Below are 8,306 nucleotides of genomic sequence, written 5' to 3' on the forward strand. Positions count from 1 at the left end.
CGGCGGTAGAGACGCCTACACATATAGCGCAGCACGCAGGACTTCGCCAAGTGGTTCCGGAGCAGGCGACACAGCTGTAATACTGGCAGAGATTGCCAAGTTAAGCGTTAGAATGATGGACCTTGAACGGTCAAGGCCAAGGATCCGCAACTTCGGAAGGAGAGGCCGTGGAGGCCAGTCAGCATCCAGACCAAGGAGCATTTCGCGCCATCACAACAAGGCCAGAAAACCAGATTGGCTTTGTTACTACCACTTCCGCTTCGGGACCGCCGCCACCAAGTGTCGTCAACCTTGCGCATGGACCGAGAGGCAGTCGGAAAACCAGTAGAGATAGTACAGAGCGCAACAAAGACGGAGATCTGTACTATCACACCAAGCCGTCGTTTATGTGTAACAGACTTGAACAGTGGACTACGATTTTTGGTGGACACAGGTGCTGACATTTCATTACTACCAGCTCATAACAAACATCGCGCGGGTGAGTGCTCTGATCTTAAACTGTTTGCAGCAAACGGCTCGGAGATTAGAACATATGGCGGTCTAGCACATGAGTTGTGTTCTCGCGCGCGACTCCATACATCTAGCGCGACTTCAAGTATAGACTCGCGCGCGAGAACGCAACTCATGCTAGACCGCATGATGTAAAAGTTTTAACTTTAGATCTAAAATTACGTAGGCCTGGGAATTTGTCGTAGCTGATATAGGAATTAACTATCTGGGAGTATATAAATGATAATCAGGAATACTTAATTAGAACGTGTATTTCTTAGTACACGGCCGGGGGACAACTAAGGAGCAAGTCGCGCGGTGGGCATTCCGTATAGCGCGGGGAAATGCTGACCACGTAATCTGTCCCTGTAGTCGTCCCGCCCCAAAAAACAAAAAATTACAATTTTTTTCAAGAAAACTTTATAATAAACAAATTACATAATATCGTTATGTTTCAGTAAGAACCATTTGTAATTACACATTAAACGGATCTACATATTTTCAATTTTATTGTGTCTGTTACCTCCACTATTTAAATCAAACAAACTTTAAATCATATCAAATGTGCTATGAAAACAATATCGCGCAGTTACTAGGTACTTGAAATCAGAGCGATAACAGGACACAATGTAATTTGAGTACAATGCTGGACTTAAGGTTGAAATTATGAATGCACAATAGGTAGTCACTTAATACATAAACACGTCATGATATCTAAACATAGATATTATCCGACTTACAATAAAAATGAGAAGCTTATTTTAACACGTTAAACAATTTGCACTGCACTTAGACTTTCAAATAAATCTGTTGTGGCACTTGTGGCTGGCTTGGAGTCGCCTGAACTCCAGAAGACAGCTGTTGGTCCTTCGTCAGGACCTGAACTCTCTTGGTGAACCATTTATTCATCCTTTGTTTACAACGACTGTAGAAGTAGCACAATAAAAATATAATCATAACAATAATTATTGCCTGCCAATAACACGAAACCGAACGTGTTTATCTGGGTACCGAGACCGGAAACGTTAATAGATGCTTCTGCCGTAATGGTATTAAATTTATCCTTATTTTCCGAGTCTTTCTTGCTCTTGCTACTGTAATTTCCCATGATTAGGTATTAAATGTTTCACTGCTTCGAGTGGAGTGTCAATTGTTTTTTAAAATTACATATTTATAAAACACATGTACGAGGGTGAATCAAAAAATCCTTAGAAATAGGGTCAAAAACAAACGAATATCATTTTTATTTTTTTCACTTTTCAACATAATTTCCTTCTTGTTCTATACATTTATTATACCGTTTTTAAAGTTTTTTTTAATCCATCATAAAAAAACGATTTTTCTTGAGCCTCAAAAAACTCCTCTACGGTACCCATGACCGCGTTGTTGTCGTCAAATTTAGTTCCGCGAATGTGCTCCTTTAGTTTCGGAAACAAGTGGAAATCACTAGGAGCTAAGTCTGGCGAGTAGGGCGGATGATCAAAGATCTCAAAACCAGCTTGGCGGATTGCAGTGAGAGCCATTTGTGATCGATGAGCCGGAGCATTATCATGGTGAAAAAGCACTCCCGCACTCAATTTTCCTCGACGTTTTTCTTTGATTGCTTGACGCACTTTTGGTATCAAATCGGTGTAATAGGCACCTGTAATGGTTTTTCCTTTAGGCAGATAATCAATAAAAAGGATTCCTTCTGCATCCCAGAAAACTGAGGCCATAACTTTACCTGCTGTCGGAAATACTCTAAATTTCTTTATTGGAGGGGAGGATGGCCGTTTCCAGGACATGCTTTGCTTTTTTGTTTCAGGGTCAAAATGGTGAACCCATGTTTCGTCCATTGTTACGAAATGACGATAAAAAGTGTCCGGATCATGCAAGATTTTCTTTAGATTCCGCTTCGAAACTTCTAAACGCAAGTCTTTGTTAGCCTGCGTTAACATTCGCGGAACCCATCTTGCTGACACTTTTTTAAAACCCAAAACATCGGTTAGTATTGAATGTACGCTACCAAACGAAATCTTCAGAGTCTCTGCTATGTATTTAATTGTTAGTCGCCGGTACCAAACCATTTTCTCAATTTTTTCAACGGTTTTTGCGTTAACTGAGGTAGATGGCCGGCCGGAGCGGGGGTCGTCTTCGCAGCTAGATCTGCCTCTTTTAAACTCGGCAACCCAGAAAGCGACGGTGGAATAGGGTACAGCACTAGTGCCTACGGTTTGCTGAATATCCAAAAAAAAAATCCTTAGTAGTCATTTTTTTCATACACAAGTACTTTATCACGGCACGTAACTAATTTTTTCACCTCAGCAGCTCGAACAAGGGTACTTTGCTACTTAAAAACAGTGAGCAAAATCGCATTTTGCTCACTGAGTGAGACAAAATGAGCAAAATTCGATTTTGCTCACTCAGTGAGCAAAATGCGATTTTGCTCACTCAGTGAGCAAAATGCGATTTTGCTGACTGTTTTTGAGTAGCAAAGTACCCTTGTTCGAGCTGCTGAGGTGAAAACTTAATTGTTAGTATATCTTAAGAAAACATGAGTGAATAGGTAAGTGATGAAGAAGGAATACATTTTTCGGGTTCTCTAATATGTTCTCACTGCTGAGGTGAAAAGTTTTGTGAACTACACGAAATCAAAGTTATTTACATCTCGTGCGCTTTTGAGTCCCTTACTACGCTGAAGATTCTAAATTAGATTCACTAGCTACGCTCGTGAATCTAGTATAGAATCTTTCGCTTGCACGGGACTCAAAATAAGCACTCGAAGAAATATCAAACTTTGATCTCTTGTTGTACAAATAACTATTTCCATAATGGGACGCAAAATATTGATTTACCATGTACCTACAGTAAACGGCCATAAATAATGCACATCGGCAGTCATCGCATTTCCGAATACAAACGAATGCTCATTTCCATGTACATCAATTATTAGGTTAGTCGTTTATCAGAATTTGAATTTAGAACTAAGTACTTTATTGTTGTTTTGTTTTGATTTCACGTGAAATATATAGAGCTGTAAAACACGATGTAACTATTTTTAATTATTGCTATATTCTTGTTAGGGAAAAATAATCTTCATATATATATTTTATATAAGATCGACAAAAAGTGTAATATTGTAATGACAAATTGCTAGGCCATCGGCCACAACACGGTTTAACCCTGTACCTTTAGTCGACTTATGCGACACCCCAGGAAAGAAAAGGTTGGCGTTATTCTAATCGAACACCGCACGGGGGAAATACGGAATTATAATAAAAACAAAATCATGTATATTCAATTTCTTCCATTTCACTATCTGTGCTCTCATTGAGGTCTGTGTCACTGCCACTATCAGCTGTATTTATTACTAGCCTATCCAATCTATCTATTCTGTCGTCCATAGCGTGTTGAATTCCTCGATATTCATTCTCGCATTTGATCGCATGATTGCAAACCTTTTTCCACTCATCAGCCCCGATCATGTTTACTTTTTCAGTTAATAATGTCTTTATTGAACTTAAATTCATATCCACATTTCTCGCGGTTACATAGCCTTTTAGTTAAGACCATATATTTTCAATTGGATTAAAATCCGGATGGTACGGTGGCAATCGCAACACAGTGTGCCCATGTTCGGCTAGTATCTTGTCCAGATATTCAATTCGTTTGAGAGCTACATCTTGCTTTTCCATTAGCACTTTTCTGTTGTCTTTCATTTTAGTGAACTCAAATCCCATTTCATAAAGAATTTTTCTCAACGTCTTTACAGACCCATTATAATTAATAGCCTCAGATAATTTAGCTTTTAATTATTTTATTGTCGGCAGTTCTTTGTAACGCAGATGAAAATCGTACCTACACCATTCTTCTAACAACATCATAATCAAAATCGTCTATATCTAAACGAAATTGTTTTTTTGGTCTCCCATTTTTTCGAGAGCTGGATTTTGTTCCACTGGAATGTGTATTATCAGTGCCAGTGCCGACGTCGTTTAATAAATTGTTCAAAGTTCTTCTTGAAATTCCAGTGGCATCTGCAACTCTCTGTTGAACCTTCTTAAAATAATTACTTACATTAACATCCTCATGTTTTTTAAATTGGTTGGCTTCAGATAAAAAATATTTATAAACATTGTGGATAATTTCGCGTGACTAACGGCTTACCTTTTTTTCCCTATAGATGCCATAGTACAAATTTAATTTTATAGGGGTTTTAGCAGCTCTATATATATATATATTGACTTAGATAGGCGACTGCACTCTCTCGCATTTGAACCATGACTGACAAAACAAACGTCATGGTGTGTGCGACACAGATATCGCTATACGAAGTCGAAATTAGCCAATTGCCTCTTTCTAAAGCTCGATGTGCATTCTTTTTGGCCCTTTACTGTAACGGCGGGAACAATTCGAATGAAACCAACTGTCAAATATTACGTTATAATGACAATTCAAAATAAAATAAAAACTTCATTTAAAAACTTTTTATAAACAGCCAGTTCTAAGGACTTTTTGATTCACACTCGTAACCTACATTAAATGTTGTCACAATTAATACTTATTTGCAAAATTAAAATAATAGGTGCTAAATAAGTAAATAATGTCAGAAAGGCATTATTTGGCATGGGATATGGTAGCGAAAGCTGCATATGAAGACGAACGTCGTGAACAAAGAAAATATGAAGCCGATATGAGAAAAATATTTAAGATTATAGGCTTAGCAAGGAAGCTTTTGAGGATTTGTGCGATTTGTTAATAAATCATGCAATAATATTCATACAAAAATATAAATCTAATACTTGTTACACAATAAATCATTCATTGTCATCCATCCATAAATGAAGAAAATATATTTGTGCCGCTACCCTTTCCAGGATACTAAGTCGGGACAACCAGCTTTCTAGGCAGAATCAACCAGCTAGGCTATGGGGACTGTTAACTATGTATGTTGTTAGAATTTTTCTCAAGACATGAATTAAATTAATTCCATTGATCTTATTTTCATGGTAACAATGATACGGAAACTCACTGGAACAAGTTTGTTGAGCAAATTCATCATGTAGTATAAAAATAGATGGGCTGTCATCGGTTGGTTGATCAAGAGTCGATAGTACTGTCAGTCCAGTTACTTCTTCTTGTAAAATATTTTAATTTAGGTATGACTATAGAGTAAGATTAAATAAAGAATAACATACTCCCATAGGATAGCATTTCTCTGTGTAGGGGATTAAGTATGGGAGTTCTTACTCTTTATTTATATGTATGGAATCAGATATTAAATGAATGACTTATTAGTGTCTGGCTTGCCAAAAAATATTCACAGATATTTCGTTTTTGTATCACCAATTGTCTATGATTTAAAAAAAAAGCTAGAAGTCAGTTGCCAATTTATGTCATTCATTCAAATTGTTAGCGGTTTATAAGGGGTTTATTTTAAATAATATTAATAATGTCTATACTGAGTGACGTCCGCATACTATTATTTAAGCTCGTAAATAATTACGACAATGTGCGAAGTCGACGTGTTGCGTTGTATAACGAGAAACTGCAATGTTTACAAGTCCTAAACAAATTAGGAGGTTGGTGCTCTATAAATATTTTGATACTTAGCATTTAGCATATTTGGCATAGTACCTAATTATGTAATTTTTTTGGTGATGGATTAATATTACGGTATTATCGAGCTAGGTCTTATTTACACTACATTTCATTTTTCGCCTTGTTACACTGGTATATGGTGAGAAAGTGTAAACATATGTGTTTATCGTTGACTGTACTTTACATAGTGGTAGAAATAATGTGAGCTGACTTTGAGTGCACGTCAACGTATATTTAACTTACATCAGACACAGTGCACAGAAAATCAAAAATATTTTCTAATATGAAAACTATAATTCCTACTACACAAAGTGTGACCAGCCCAAGATTTTTTGAATTTCCCGCCAAACATTTGTGTAATATAATATTTCAGTAGCCAGACTCTAATTATGTGTATTACCAGCGCTAAGTAATGACAGGTAAAAGAACCTCTATGGAATGAAATTGTCATTAAGCATGAAGTACCCATTTTACCTCCTGTCCAGGTAGGGTTGCCAGATGGCCGGGATTCGGCGGGATTCTCCCGATTTTTAGCATGTGTTCCCGATTCCTGACAAAGTGAAAATTGTCCCGAAAAACAGCTTCACGTTATAAAACAATAATTTCAAGTTCCGAACTGTCGTCGAGCGAGCAAGCGACCCGCGTCGAGCCCGTCAGCGCGCGCGCGGGGCGCGCGTGGCGAGATTGGGCAGAGCAGCTGACGTAGTGCCAATAATGTAAAATATCGTTGTTTTTAATACAATTAATTTAATTTGAATGGTTTTTTTCCCGACTTAAGGCCCAAATCCCGAGACATTGATATTTTTCCCGATAATAGCGTCTTTCGATCTGGCAACCCTATGTCCAGGCCAACCTCCGGAATTTCTATAATTCCTATAGCTGCCCGTGTCCCTGTAATAGCCAGCACCCTCTGCTCTAAGTCACTTAATTTTAAGGTACAAGCAGGACCACCACCAGTTCCTTTTCCAGCTTTGTATATCCGTGCAGCCTTTTTCTTGGTGTTGTTTTTCAAGTCGCTCCATACCTTCACACCCAACACGCACACACACAAAATCAGTGAAGAAGAGCGAACCAAATATACCTACATGCAAAGAAAAATTATATGAATGAATAGGTAAATGAAAACATCGTAAGGCGTATTATAGGCATTATAAATATACCTATTGTTACGGGTACAGCGGGGAGCCCTATAGTGGTATAAAATAAAATAAGGAATTACTGTATTTAAGGGTATATTTCTTTCACCTTACAATTTGCTACGCCTGCTTAGCGGTAGGATTAGGTTAGGTAATAACTAATAATGGTAGTAAACTAGCTCAGTCTTAATTTAAATTTAGAGCACAGGGGGTGAGTCTGTGTTTCAAGATGCTGGAAGACCTGGGTAAACTACTGGTAAAGTTAATTAAATATTGGGCGCCTTAATAAAATATGTAATAGGGAACACTCTGACCTCGTCTGCAAGACCACACTCCTGCACTGACGCCATGCTTCGAATTAGCACTGGGGAACAGTCCGGACCTGCTCCCACCAGTCCACTCTCAGCTGCAGACAGCCTCAGGGTGCGCTTGGGACAACGCGACCAGGTGAGGAAGTAGGAACATTGGGTACAACTAGCAAAACGCTTGGCCCTGACGACCGCGTTGACTAGTAAAGTAGTAAGTCGTGAAGCCCTGAAAATTACAAAATTAATAAGCAAAGGAACGGAGTTTCCGCAAAATTATTTAGAGTTCCACACTGCGCAAATGAGGGTGACTTACCCGGGGCAGACAATAGGCCTTCAGAGGATATGTACTGCATAATTTCAATGCCACCGGGGCTCACTCTTGACAAAACGATTCACATCTAATAGCTGAAATAAAGATAAAAATAATCAGTACTGCACTAATTCCACACGAAATTTTGAAGGAAATAGGTAAATTACTTACGATGCAGCGGTTTAAACCGCGATTTAAAACAAGGAGGCACACTGGCCTTTGAAGAAAACGGATTACGTCTCTCTACACCATCTCCTACGAAATAAAATGACAGCTGACAGATCAAACCACAGATACTCCCACCGCTGCGTCTCGTTGCGCGTACGACGTAGATACAGCTACCGAAACTAGTTTCAATAAAAAAAGATAATAATAATTTCCAAAAAGGAAAGAAGCAAGTTATAAAATATTTAATTGTGTTTTAATATTTGTAAATTAATAAAAGTAAACCTTTTATTGAAGAAAAATCAGACGGCGAGCTAC

General features: G+C 38.2%; 1 long non-coding RNA gene across 1 annotated transcript; it reads right to left on the reverse strand.

Annotated features, from left to right (window-relative positions):
- Positions 1 to 7,510: 7,510 nt before the first annotated feature.
- On the reverse strand, positions 7,511 to 8,058 carry LOC134654416 (uncharacterized). Its single transcript, XR_010097328.1, has 3 exons — positions 7,995 to 8,058; positions 7,827 to 7,918; positions 7,511 to 7,739 (listed from the first exon to the last, which is right to left on the reverse strand). It is a non-coding gene; the product is annotated as an uncharacterized LOC134654416 (long non-coding RNA).
- Positions 8,059 to 8,306: the final 248 nt, after the last annotated feature.

The sequence above is a fragment of the Cydia amplana genome, chromosome 15 (assembly GCF_948474715.1).
Source record: "Cydia amplana chromosome 15, ilCydAmpl1.1, whole genome shotgun sequence".
In the NCBI taxonomy this organism is placed as follows: Eukaryota; Metazoa; Arthropoda; class Insecta; order Lepidoptera; family Tortricidae; genus Cydia; species Cydia amplana.